Source organism: Triturus cristatus, chromosome 12 (genome assembly GCF_964204655.1).
Source record: "Triturus cristatus chromosome 12, aTriCri1.1, whole genome shotgun sequence".
Classification (NCBI taxonomy): Eukaryota; Metazoa; Chordata; class Amphibia; order Caudata; family Salamandridae; genus Triturus; species Triturus cristatus.
In genome coordinates, this window is record NC_140595.1 from 716,106,401 (window position 1) to 716,121,267 (window position 14,867).

The following is a 14,867-nucleotide window of genomic DNA, read 5'->3' on the forward strand; positions in this document are numbered from 1 at the left end:
GCAACCATGACTGCTGAACAGTACAAGAACAACACAGATAACTAATTGGGGAAATGTCATGAGAAACACAGTGCTCCTGGCCAACGATCTGCACAACAGATGACATCAAAGTGAAGTGGTGTGCACTTCAGTAGTGGACATGGCAGGAGTGTACCATACATGAATAGAGGGAGTGCTGACTCACAATGTCAAGGCATCTGAAGCACAGATAGGGGATGGTATGACACAGCACACCATATGCCACACTGGAGGCAATAAAGCACCATGTGACAGCAATGCATGAGATCTTCACGCCCACAATGTCAGTGTGGTTGAGCAGGTATGCACAGTGAGTACAAACAGTATCAAGACAGACGGCTGTTCAACAAAACAAAACCCTGACTTGACAGTCACACACTCTGCATACTCACAATTGGTAAAAGCAACAAGTAGGAGTCAGCCAGAACTGCAAGGACACACCAACACACTGCACAGTATACAATATACGACTCACACATGTGCACACAATCACAATCAAAGGCCTGAACAATCACAAACAGGCACTCTACTCCCGAGTAACACATGTGTGTATTTGAGATTGCATGGGCACACACACATCAACACTCACGACAAACTCACCGCTTCACACTGCTCACTTCTTGAACACCCAAGTGCACACATTGAAAGTAACCCATGTGACTAGGATGACTGCCCATCTCAACATGACCATACAACTACACTGCTGGGCACACAGGAAGTAAGAACACACATACATGATGACCCTTGCCAGCCTGCAATCCTGTGGAAAGAATCCCACACTGTGCTGGCAGTGCCCCCAAACCTGACATGTGTACAATATAGCCAACATGAACAAAGAATGAAAATGACAACGGCGTACCATCTAAAAACAACATCATTGCACCCACAAGTCTCACAGTCAGGAAGAACTGAAGACCTTGTCACCCCAGTACAAAATTGAACAAGTCAGACAACCAAGTGGCAATGTTGAAGTGGCACACAGGGCATGTGGCACAGTAAACCATATACACACAGGAAAAATGTTATTCAGTAAGGACACTGACAAAACAAACAACAGGAGCAACTGTCTTTATTCACAAATTGCACAGACAGGCCCCATTAGAGAAGAGCAAGGCACAAAAGGCAGGGGGCAAACAGCAAGGCCAGTGGCCAGTCCAAGGTGCAGATGAGGTACATGAGAAGCTGCACAGGCAAGGGGCAAACAGCAAGGCCAGTGGCCAGTCCAAGGTGCAGATGAGGAGCATGAGAAGCTGCACAGGCAAGGGGCAAACAGCAAGGCCAGTAGCCAGTCCAAGGTGCAGATGAGGTACATGAGAAGCTGCACAGGCAGGGGGCAAACAGAAAGGCCAGTGGCCAGTCCAAGGTGCAGATGAGGTACAAGAGAAGCTGCACAGGCAAGGGGCAAACAGCAAGGCCAGTGGCCAGCCCAAGGTGCAGATGAGGAACTCGAGAAGCTGCACAGGCAAGGGGCAAACAGCAAGGCCAGTGGCCAGTACAAGGTTCAGATGAGGTACACGAGAAGATGCATAGGCAAGGGGCAAACAGCAAGGCCAGTGGCCAGTAAAAAGTGCAGATGAGGTACATGAGAAGCTACACAGGCAAGGGGCAAACAGCAAGGCCAGTGGCCAGTCCAAGGTGCAGATGAGGAACATGAGAAGCTGCGGAGGCAAGGGGCAAACAGCAAGGCCAGTGGCCAGTCCAAGGTGCAGATGAGGTACATGAGAAGCTGCACAGGCAGGGGGCACACAACAGTGAACTACAAGACCAGTGGGCAGGACAAAGTGCAGAGTGAGTCCATGAGAAGCTGCACAGGCAGGGAGCACACAACAGTGAACGATAAGGCCAGTGGGCAGGACAAAGTGTAGAGTGAGTCCATGAGAAGCTGCACAGGGAATGTGTGCAACTGTACCCTGCCATGGTCAGCAACTCAGTCTGGGGTGTCACGATGGGCAGCACAGGCCCCGTTGTGGGAGAGACAGGTGTGGGAGGTTGACCAACATTCAGACTTGGCTGTCAGTCGGACTGGGAGATGGCTGTGTGTGGGGCACAGTTGGAGCACTTGACTGGGGAGAGAGAGGCCCAGCTGAGGTAGAGCTATCAGTGGCTTGGCAAACCAGAGGACTGCTTGGACCAGGTGGTGTAGTGGCACGTGGAGGTGGAGGTGGAGTCATGCAGACGTGAGACACAGTGTGGGTGGGAGATTGTGGAGGGGTGCCTTTCCACTTCTTGGGGATTCTAAATGGCTTGCCTGACTTTGGATCAATGGGAAGTGGTGTGGACACAACAGGCACACTCAACACCAAGGCAGCAGCAGGTGCAGATGCTTGCCCTCCCTCAGGGGACGTGCTGGATCCAGCGGTATGCTTCGCATAGCCTTGCCTTCACCCCTCCATCCCCTGTCTACCAGGTGTTTTCCCTACAGTGCCCTCCTTTCCCTGCTTCACTGGGCTTGGAATGGGAGTCGAGGTAGTGGGTGGATCTGCCTTGGAGCTCTTCTTATGTGAACCCTTGGCATGTACCACCTTCTCAGTGTGCACGCAAATTGTCTGCTTGTCTTTGTGAGACGCTTTTGGGACAGGACAGTCCTTGACTGGGGATGGCTCTGAGGCATGTAACCATGAGGTCTGCTTCTTTGCTTTTTGGCCCCTGGTGTTGCCTGGCGGGCTTTTGTCTTTGCACTCTGAGGTGGCTTTGGTTTTCTGTGGGGATGGTGTCTGTGGCCTGGACCGCTTCAGCTGCTGCTGCTGCTGTGTGCTACGTGTGCTGTATCGTGACCTTGAGGTCTGTGGAGCGTGGTCACTATCGTCAGATGTGGCCACTGGCATGTGGGTGGACAAAGGGACTGGAGCTGGACTCCGAGATTGTGCCAGTTGAAAGGCTGCCATCACTGCGGAGGACAAAGACTGGACAGTCCGGTGCAGCCCACCCACGTCTGAATGTATGCCCCCCATGAAAGCAACCACCTGAGACAATTTTTTATCGTGGTCTATGAATGTATGTATGTATTTAAATTTGTAGAGCGCACTGCAACCCTACGGGCATCCTGGCGCTAAAGACAGAGTGAAGGAGGAAAACGGAGGGGAGGCTAAGAATTAGGCTCTGGGGAACAGCCAGGTTTTCAGCTGTCTGCGGAAAAGGGTCAGATCCTGGACCAGTCGTAACTCAACAGGAAGGCTATTCCATAAACGTGCAGCCGCAGAGCTGAAAGCACGGCCACCCAAGGTGGCTCTCATTGTTTTGGGAATCAAGGCCAACCTAGCTGAAGAGGAGCGCAACATGCGGGTAGGTGTATACCATCTAAAAAGATGTTGCAGTGGTAAAGGGCCGAAGCCATGAAGAGCCTTAAAAGCTACACACAGAGATTTAAACAAAATTCTCTGATGCACGGGCAACCAATGTAGTTCGGACAAGGCCCTAGTGCTGGTGGAGAAACGCGGTCTAAGAAGAGCAAGTTTTGCGGCAGCTGCCTGGATCCGTTGAAGTCTCTGAATAAGATATGCAGGGGAGGCAAGCAGCAGGGGCGGCTCTAGGCTCATGGTGGCCCTGTGCAGGGAGCGCAGGTAGGGGGCCCCGGAAGAGGGGGTCCGGGCGGGACGGAGCTCAGGAAGGTGTTTTAATAAAACGTCCAGAAAAGGCGTTAGATGACCAGTGACATGGTAACAGAAAAACGACGTTTACTTTTTGAGTGCTCATCACTTGGATACTTTGTTTTAGAATCTGGGTCTCTGGAGGGACCCCTTTCAACAAGAAAAACACGTTTACGCGTCCGTAAGAGAGTTCGGCCACAAAGTAGGATCCCTCCAATCACATAAATCATATTCAGAACACGGGTCTGTAACATGGTCTTGCTCTTTGGCTTCCTCTTCAATACCAGCATCATCCGTCTGTAAACTCTGAACCTCCTTCAGAATGCCAGATGTTGATGGACCGATGAATGATGTTTCAGTTTCTCTGTCTGAGGGTCTTTCGTAATAATCCTCATCCTGAGTTGGTAATTGCTGCATGTTTGTATCAATTTCAGAGTCACCTTGTTCATTTTCATTGGTCTGCTCATGAGTATCATTCTGCTCATGGATATCATCATTTTTTTGTTCTTTATGGTCGTCAGCGCCTGTTTTACCTAGTGCATCAGCAGTACTCTGTCCAGAGGATTCTCCATCTTTAGGTTTCCCTTGGGTGATAAAGTTCAGGATTGCTCCTTCCCGTGACACTACGAAAGCCTGCTGAGCCACCTTTCTCTTTCGTTTCGAATAACCAGATTTGTGTACTCGAATTCTCTTCATTTTGCTTGCAATGCAGCGGGCGAGGCTAGCAGTGGGTAGGGAAAAAAAGAAGACAATCAGCAGTGGCGGCTGCTGAAAGATTTTGATGTGTCATTTTTATTTTCTTGCAAAAACAGCAGTTGATGGACAGAATGCAGAACAATGTCATACATTCACCCCAGTACAGAGATCTGGGCCTAAATCCATTGTTTTTTTGCTCACCACACCACCCCAGTTCAGACATGGCCATATGCAAATCAGCCTTGACCCTGTGCCTCATGGGAACAGTCCAGCCCGAACTGCCAAGCCATGTCTTCCCTGGACTACACAATGAAGGACCAGCATACCTTAATGAACGAGTGAATTTCCACCAACCTACCAGGAAAATATGTTCCAGAACCATCTCCCTAGCAGCCACCCAATGCAGCCGCTGATAAAACAGTGGAGGCCGCTACTTCTCCCACCTGGCAGTGAAGACCTTGTAAACCCTCCCCCTGCACCTCAGAGCCTCACCATCGCTCCAGCAGTTCAGGAAGGACCACAAGACCTCGCTGTTCAACCAACAAGCAGCATGATCCAGCAGCATGAATCCCACACCGCCTCGAGACCCTTATGTGTGAAGCAGCTGAGCTTTACAAACCCTGACTGATTGATAGTAATTACCCTTCCCACTACATGTATGACACATTATGAGGACTAGCCACATATGGAAGGTTTATTTGAAGAGTGTTATAAAACTATAGGGTAGATCATGTGACTTGGCATACAAGGTCGGTTTTCTCGGGCCACTGAGAACAGTAGAGCCTGGAGAATAGTTCATGATCTATTTGGGATGTGACCTTAGCAGGAAGAGAGTAAGCTACCTTGAAATCATGGCACACAGAGACCTGTCTCAGTACGTCACTAACTGATCCTGAAGACATCCTACAGGTAACCAAAGACTCGTCCACTTTACCACATTGTCAAAAGACAAAATACAATATATTTAATTAAGGTTTCTTGTATAGTGCCATATTCCAGCAACCAGTTCTGCTCGCTTTAGAGAGCACCCATTAAACAAGGATTAATTACAGTGAGTCCTAAGGCTATGAAAAGGCACTAGAGGTTCACTGAAGCAAAATTAATGTGCAAGGAACATCCAGTCAGGAGACAACTTTCAAGCAGACGTACGAATCACTAGCACAGCGTACCAACGACCCCATGGGCCGTGGCATAAGCAAGGAAAATGGCCCCTTTGGCTGCTGCTCAGGAAGTAAAATATAGCAATTATCAGGGTTCAATGGGCCCCTGAGGGTTTTGGGTCTCAGTACCACTGTACTTGCTGAACCAATGGTAACTATGCCCCTAGTATGGACATAGAAGTCTGCTTCACCAATTGCAAACTTAGGACTAGTTAAACTAGTTTTCTCTGCTAGTCACATGACAAGCACTGGAATGTAATTAAAGAAATGATCAAGAAGCCAGTCTCCTACCAAGGTCTCTGCAAAAGGGCATTAGATTGAGTTAACATGGGTAGGCACTGCCATCCTATTCCAGGCGTCCATCCATAGGTGCTTGCATTTCATGTCTGCCTCAACACCATATAAACAGACATAACCAAATGCCAAGTACATTCGAACACTCGATGTTTTAAAAGATTTGTGCAGGCAGATCCACTCATTAGATCACAAGTATCAGCTTCATACTCTGTTTTCATGATTGTTGATAAGTAATTGTAATCATTTTAATGAATCCTTAACATTACGTCTAACACCTCGTACCCTGCTCTCCTCTCCCCCCCAAAACGACTGTGCCTCCCAAGTTACACCTCCAAAAGTCACCATGCCTCCCCTCAGCCACAAGTAAACACCGCCCCTGCACTCCTGACTCACATTTCCCTCAACATACAGCGCCGATCTGTACCACTCCCTACCCCTGGCGCACGGTGACCACCTCTCCGACCCGCGCCCTCTCAGAGATGAATCGTGAGAGAGAGGCTCTCTCTCACGATTCATCATGCCCTCCCTTCCCATGACCACCAGAATACCTCCAGCTCGCCACCTCACATGGCTTACCTCCACCCAGACCCAAAGCACACACCATCTACAATAACATCCTCACCCAACCTTCCCCACGCCCCCGGCTCCTCACCCCCACGGGCTGGGATACATTCCTGTGCCTGATCTGCCCTCCTCCCCAGGGCTCCCCACACCCTCGTCCAATGGCTCACCTTCCCTCGGGTTCACTCTGCAGTGGCACATGCTGACCTCCTCACTCCCCCTCCCCATGCCCTGACCCTCGGGCTGCTCACCTCGCAGCTGGCACCAAAGGTTGCACACTGGCATGCTATCCTCTGCAAGGCGGCCTTTTTTGCCCAGGGTCTCTAGGTGCGCCGGTGCATGGCCTCGGCCGGTCTCGGTGCTGCTCGCTGCACGCCGGGCACGGGTGCTGCCACCCCTCCTGCCGCCAGTGATGCATGGTGCTTCTGTAACCCCTTCGCTGCAGGACTCGCGGGCACTGCGCATGCGCGCGCATGCGAGCCTCCGGAGGTGCCAGATCTGGACTATTAAAACAAGCTCGATTCTCCTGGAAAAAAAGTTCTAAACAAGCACAAGACCTACCAGAAGAGCCCGAAACAAGACCGACCCCACACAAAGACGAGACTGGGTTAGAAAGGAAAAGAGTATAAGAACAACCATTCAGCATGCATTACATTAGATTTAGCACGCCTCAGTCGTTCATGCGCCAAATCCCTGCCAGTGGCTGCCACGAATATGTATTGTATCCGATTCCTTGTGGTGGCCCCTGGGGTTTGGTGGCCCTGTGCAGGTGCACAGCTTGCACATGCCTAAGGCCGCCCCTGCAAGCAGCAGGGCATTGCAATAGTCCAGGCGACTGAGAATAGTACATCGGACCACGGTACCTCGAACATGAGAAGGAAGAAGGGGCAAAATCCTGCGTAAACCTCTCATGATCAGATAGCAGCTTGAGACTATCTTATTGACATGTGACTCCAGACTTAGCTTCTCATTAAGGCAGACCCCCAAATTACGAACAGTCTTTACTGGAACCAGAGGGGTATCCAGAGGGAGAGGCCAAAAATTGGAAGGCAGGGTAAAAGGCACCCTCCCCACTGAGCAATGTAGAATCTCAGTTTTGGAACCGTTAAACTGCAGATCATTGTTCCTCAGCCAAGTCGTCATCTCCATCATGCAATTGTGGAAGGTGGATAAAGAATCCACCTGATCATCCCCATCCAAGGAGATGATCAATTGCGTATCATCGGCATAGTTGACTGCAGAGATGTTACAGGACTTAATGATCTGCACCAAAGGGCGCATGTAAACATTGAACAGAATGGGGCTAATAGAAGAGCCCTGTGGAACCCCCTGTTTGTTTGGCAAGAAATCCGACTGGAAAGGAGGCAGAAAAACCGCCTGCCGTCTATCCGATAGGTAGGAGCGAAGCCATTTAAGGGCCAAGCCTGTGACTCCTATCTCCTCGAGCCGATGTAGGAGAATGCTGTGGCTGACCGTATCGAATGCGGCGGACAAGTCAAGCAATATCAAAGTTGCCGAGTGACCCTTGTCCGCCCGCATTCGCAAATCGTCCACAGCAGTGATCAAGGCAGACTCGGTACCATGCCCCGGACGAAAGCCAAACTGATTTTCCTCCAGAATCCCGTTGCTCTCAAGAAACCCTGAAAGCTCCTGGCTGACAAATCGTTCAGCTATCTTGGCTGGATAGGGCAGTAAAGAAATAGGACGGTAGTTCCCGTAGCAAGCGGGATCCAGCGAGGGTTTTTTTAGAAGGGGGGAAACCAACGCATCCTTCCAACAGGCTGGGACTACACCACTGATTAATGACTGATTAATAATCATATGGAGGTGCGGAAAGGTATCTGACCCTAATTACTTCCAGTATTTCTGCGGAATAGGGTCTAAAGGAGAACCAGAGCAGACTTTCAAAGCCATTCTTGAAAAAGTCTCCAGAGAAGGGCAGGTCCAATGATCTAGACAAGGTCTCACGGATACCTCTTCGCATGGCCTGAACACCGTACAGTCAGGCGGATCCACTGTGGAAGGACCTGTTCCAACCATGCAACTAGTTGCAAGATTAGGCTGCATGCCTTCAAGGATTCCCTTTATTTTGTTGTGAAAGAAGGCAGCCAGCCCATCACACAAATCCTGCGAGGGGATGATCTTGTTCGCCAGACACTCAGGATTAACAACATCTCTCAAAATATTAAAAACACATTTAGCACTATTCGGGGAGTTGGAAATAAGATCGGCAAAGTACAGCGCTTTAGTGGAAGCAATGGCTTGCTTGTACCTGACCAGTAGATTGCGCCAAATAATCTTATCGCTGGTCAAGTACTGCTTACGCCACTGCCTCTCTGCGTGTTTGCATTGGATTTTAAAAACTCTTAGTTCCTCGGAGAACCAGGGGGCAGACGGGGAACCTCGTTTCCTAACCCGTTTCAGTGGGGCAATCCTATTGATAGTAGTTGTAATATAGCTGCAGAGCTCCTGAAAGTTACAGTCGACTGAACGCCCTGGCACAGGGAGAGGAGTCTCCCCAAATAAAGAAGCACACTGAGCTTTCCTTCTTAGGGATTTCCAATCCCTGCCCAAGACGCTATTGCTATCTTTAAGCGGGGGGGGCAGCCCCTAAGAGTTAATAGGACTCTAAATCTAATTAAATGGTGGTCGGACCAATCCACTGGGAGGATGTTGTCCAAGGTCACTACATTCTTTTCCGCAAAGATTAGGTCAAGAGTATGTCCTGCCGAGTGTGTAGGTTCCAACACATGTTGTGAAAGATTAAGATTGGCGCAAGATTGAACGATGTTATTATACGCAGTTTTCAACATAGCATTGGGCCAGAGGTTAAAGTCTCCCAGGATCAGTAGCCTGCGATGAGTGAGTGCCAAATTACCAATCACATCCAGGAACTGCTGTTGAGATTGTTCGCTCATAGTCCCCGGAGGTCTGTAGCATAAAATTCCAGTCAAGACATGGCCCGATCTATCTTTCAGTGAGAAGCCCAAGGATTCTATCTGCGAAATCTCATCGATGTCAAATGGCGAGAAATCCCAACTTTCTTTAAAAACCATCCCAGTTCCGCCACCCCTGCCACTAGGTCTAGGCTTATGAAAGGCTTTGAACCCAGGGGGGCAGATGGCGCCGAGTTCCAAATCCAGACCGGGTACAAGCCAGGTTTCCGTCATGAACAGAATATCGCAGTCATGTTCTTCAATCAACAGCTGAATTTCTGTAGAGTGTTTAGGGAGAGACCTCACGTTTAGAAGTCCACACTTCAATCCTACCTGAGGAGCAGTGCCAGTAGTCATTGAAACATGCGCCAACGCCGGTACTACCGGAGTCCGGACATCGGGGCAGAACTGTAACAGTTGTGACCGGGAGTCACAAAGTCGTACAGTAGATGACTTTGTGCGATGAATAGGCGTGTCGGTGGCATAGCTAATAGTGTTAGGCACAGTAGGCACGTCCGAGGCGCGGACGGGCGCAGACGGGCTTGCCTTTGGCGCGCCTTCGGCGCGCCGCCGGGGCGCCCGCTGCGCGCGTCCGCTGCGCGGTCGCTCCAGGGTGACGTTTTATGGAGGCGCCGGCCAGAAGACTAGAGTGCTGACCTCCTAGCGCAAAAGCGCTAGTTCCGGTCGAGCGCAAGTGCAAGGTTTAAAAGAACGAACTTTGTGCAAAGGAGCAAGTAGCAGCAGAGTAAGTAAGTCTTTTTAAAAGCGATTTGTAATTTTTAAAAACACAGTAAAAGTAATTTTTAGCAAGAGAAGAAAACAACGCAGTTCCCAGTTCAAATTTTCCAACACCCCCACACCAAACACTCAATCAGCACTGTCAGCTTGTGCGCGGTCGCTCCAGGGAGACGTTTTTATGGAGGCGCCGGCCAGAAGACTAGAGTGCTGACCTCCTAGCGCAAAAGCGCTAGTTCCGGTCGAGCGCAAGTGCAAGGTTTAAAAGAACGAACTTTGTGCAAAGGAGCAAGTAGCAGCAGAGTAAGTAAGTCTTTTTAAAAGCGATTTGTAATTTTTAAAAACACAGTATTGAGGAGAGCTGTCTGGCCTACCCACATCTCGCACAACAGGTCCACAGACTCAACACTGATGGCAGTAGGGGGGACAGCGGCATGGGCTGCGGTGCCTGGGGTGAAGGACACTCTTTCCCTCTTAGGGATCGATTCCGATCTGGGTCGGAAAGCTCTCCGAGAGCTGTCCGGAGCCTTACCTTGCGACCGACTCGTACCCAGAGCCGGTCCGTCTGGGCGATGGAGTGGATTGCGCATAACTGACACAAATCCGACCGACATGTAGGCTGTGATTCAAGCTTCATTCTCCGTCCGAGCCATATCTCCGAACTCCGAACCGAGTCGCCCGGAAGCAGTATCCACAGCAATTTCCGGATGGACAAGTACGATCTGCAAATCATACGGGCCGAACGGGTCGCAACGTACAGCACGTCACAGCATCCGGAAAAGAAGCATGTCAGGTATGATTCGCGGCAGAACACAATCCACGGCTACGAGACGGACCAGCTTGCAACGGGTATGAGATGGAGCAACAAGCAGCATGTACGAGTCAAACACATCATGAATCCCATCGCCCATGTCATACCAGTACTGTACATCTATGACCGGATCAGGAACAGACGCGTACGACGCAGACGGTAAGTCAGACACCCACCACACAAACAAACAACACATACCCGCCAAATGTCACACACACCCAGAGGATCCATATCCTGGCCACTAGCAACAGGCCACCATAGGGGTTGCATGGCCAGCACCACTACCACCAACACTCATAGGGGGTATGTTGCCCATCACCACTGCCACCCCCACCTATAGGGGACCTGTTGCCCATCACCACTGCCACCCCCACTCATAGGGCTTATGTTGCCCATCACTACTGCCACCCCCACACATGGGGACCTGTTGCCCATCACTACTGCCACCCCCACCCATAGGGCTTATGTTGCCCATCACTACTGCCACCCCCACCCATAGAGCTTATGTTGCCCATCAAAACTGCCACCCCCAACCATAGGGGACCTGTTGCCCATCACCACTGCCACCCCCACCCATAAGGTTTATGTTGCCCATCACTCCTGCCACCCCCACCCATAGGGGAACTGTTGCCCATCACTACTGCCACCCCCACTCATAGGGCTTATGTTGCCAAGCACTACTGCCACCCCCACCCATAGGGGACCTGTTGCCCATCACCACTGCCACCCCCACTCATAGGGCCTATGTTGCCCATCACTACTGCCACCCCCACACATAGGGGACTTGTTGCCCATCACTACTGCCACCCCCACCCATAGGGCTCATGTTGCCCATCACTACTTCCACCCCCACCCATAGGGACTATGTTGCACATCACTACTTCCACCCTCACCCATAGGGGACCTGTTGCCCATCACCACTGCCACCCCCACCCATGGGGCTCATGTTGCCCAGCACTCCTGCCACCCCCACCCATAGGGGACCTGTTGCCCATGAAGAACCAGAACCTTTTGGGCCTGGCAGCGCAGGGTACGCCTTAATCTCCTGGGTTCTCCTGCTCAGCTACACAGAGACATGGGACACTCTGTTAGGCATTAGAAGATCAGATTTATTAGCTGCAGCTAGTACAGTTATCCCAGAAGTACACAAGGTAGGTTCTTAGGAGACTGCCACTTTACTCCGTGGCGCACAAACTTTTATACCATATAGGTAACATATACATTAACCAAATACACACCCAGAATATACAAGAAAAGAGCCAATAAGAAACGTTGGAAAACAGGACAGAACCAATAGGAGAGATTTGAAAACAAAAGTGTCAGATGACTCGAAGAAACCTCTCCTCCAACTATGTTTGTCACCCCTCCCTCAAACTAATTCATTAACGGATTCGTAACTAACTTGCAGGTGGCGAGATACGTTTGTGTGTGTTGGAGGACAGTTGTGAAATGAGAGAATGCTAGCAGAGGACAGTGAAGGCCAGACGATAAGATAAAGTCGGAAAAGAATAGTGTGAACCAACAGATAGTTGAGACGGGGATTAGAAAACCAGACGGGGATTAGTGTAGTCGGACAGTCCTAACACCAGCTTTGCAAATAGAGGCAGAAGGGCTATTTCAACACGAAGCTGCAGAAAAAGCAGAATAGACCTTGTTCGCCGTGCTGCCTAAGTGATGGCAACACAAAATGGCGGTGGAGCACAAAATGGCGGGTCGATACGATCACGATCAGAAATCGAAGTTCCTCACCCATCACTACTGCCACCCCCACACATAGGGCTTATGTTGCCCATCACCCCTGCCACCCCCACCCATAGGATGGATGATGCGCCACACATCCATCATACACCAACATTAGGTATGTCAGAAAAAAATACATCCACCCTAACACCTTGACAACAGTGTGTAGTCTGTGCCAAATGGCCACAACAGTGATTAAGACTTAGAAAATACAATGTAACTACCATCACATGTGTGACCAAAAACTGAGTGTGGCCTACACAAGGCAGGGATAACTATAGCAATGTGTCAATGTAAAATTAACACCCCCTCATTGTGAAGAAAAAAGTTAATTGTGGGGTTCCAAACTGCAGCAAATGTTGAGCATTGTGGTGATGGGGTCTAAAACCCCCCTCATCACAGTGACCAAAAGGTAAGTGTCATCATTGTCAAAGCTGCAAATGCCAAACAGCATGTATGATTCCTGGTCCCAACACATGAAACCCTTTTGTGGCAAAGTAGTGGTTGTGTCCCATACCCACAGAGATGTGGTGAGGCTAACAGTGCTGTGAAACACTAACATACTCTCGGCCATGTGCAGACAAGCACCACCCATGGGGGCTGACATTGCATACAGTGTACAATGACACAAAAGCTGAAGTGACCATCACAAAGCATACACACATCTCGAAAATAGACACACAAATCAAAACATCCTGTGCAGACTGTAGATGTCAGGTCACAAACTCCCATTCCATGGCAACAATGGGACCTAACAACCAGGATGAATGTGCAGAATGATGTGATATGACTCACAGGGACAGCAGGGAAAATCACAAAAACAACATCCAGACAATGGCCCACAACAGCAATACCAATGCACTGGTGCAGATGCACAAACACAAACAGGCAACCTCACACTGCACATCTGACACAACATGTGTGTGTGTGTGTGTCTCAGTATCCCCAGGCAACTACACAACACATGAGGGGGGCTGAACCACAGTGAGATAGATGTGGACACAGTGCCATACAAAAGTAACCCATCATTGGGCCCCCCTTAGTGGGCAATCAGGCAGTGTGAGATGAGAGGGAACACAACAGACACATGTGACACAAGCTGGAATGAACAGCAACTACCGCAGCAAGAGACTGACACACAACAGCACTACCCCCAGGGACCAGACATTGGGGTGACACAAGCATGCATGATATGTCCACTGTGATGACAAAGGTAGATGTCGTACAAACTGTGAAACCCAGACATGTGTCCTGTGCCACAAACGTACAGCACACCTACACAAACAAATCCTTCAGCATGGCCCGACATCCATGAACAAATGGGAGCTAGGGGCCCATCCATGCAAACATTTACATCAGTCCACCCTCAACACCACACACCCTGAACTGCACCAATGTGCATCTGTGAAGCCCAGATGGACAGGTGACATTGCACAAGCACCCATGACAAACACAGTAATGTTGGGAGGAACTAAGGTGCACAGATTCATCACACAAGGACAGTCTACAATCCTGTTGAATGACAGACATACTGCACAGTATGCGGTACATGGCCATGACGTCGAAGCTCCCGTAACCTTCGGAATACCTGCCACAGTCACGGACAATGCAGAAGCCAAGGAGAACCACAAGGCACACATGCTGACACCTGCCAACATTGCAGCCCTGAACCTGACGAGTGGGAACAGTCAACACACAAACAATGTCACGGAACAACACACTTACTTGAGAGGACTCAACTCCTGTGGAAGCTCAGCTGTGCCAAACATAGTCCCAGCAGGTCTCAGTCATGTCAGCAGAACACTTGGTCAGTCAGCCATCAGTTACCACACAATGAAGGCTCTGGTCACAACAGCCTGGGTACGGGAGTGTCCCTTAAGTCATCTGTACATACTCAATACATATGTCCAGCAAGTTGCACAGAGGACCCAGTTGTTCCTACACCAATGATGCTCACTCCTAATGTCCAGTGGAGATGCGCCCACAGTCAGGGAAATAGACAAATTGAACAATGGGAAGCACATCATATGTGCATGTGTGCAAGCCACAGATGTGACCGTGCAAATGAAATGTTTACATAGATGTTCACAAATTGTTATTCATGACAGTGAAGGGGTGGTGGATGCAGGAGAGTCACTGGCAACTGCAGTGGAGCTGACTGAAGTAGTGGGTGCAGTCACAACTGTGAGACACAAGTCAGATTGGGTGGGTGCCGGCACAACTGCAGTAGGCAGGTCAGATGGAGTGGACTGGGTCCCCACTGCAGTGCCCAAGTCAGATGGGTGGTCGAGGACTCCACTGCAGTGCCTAACTCAATAGGAGCGGA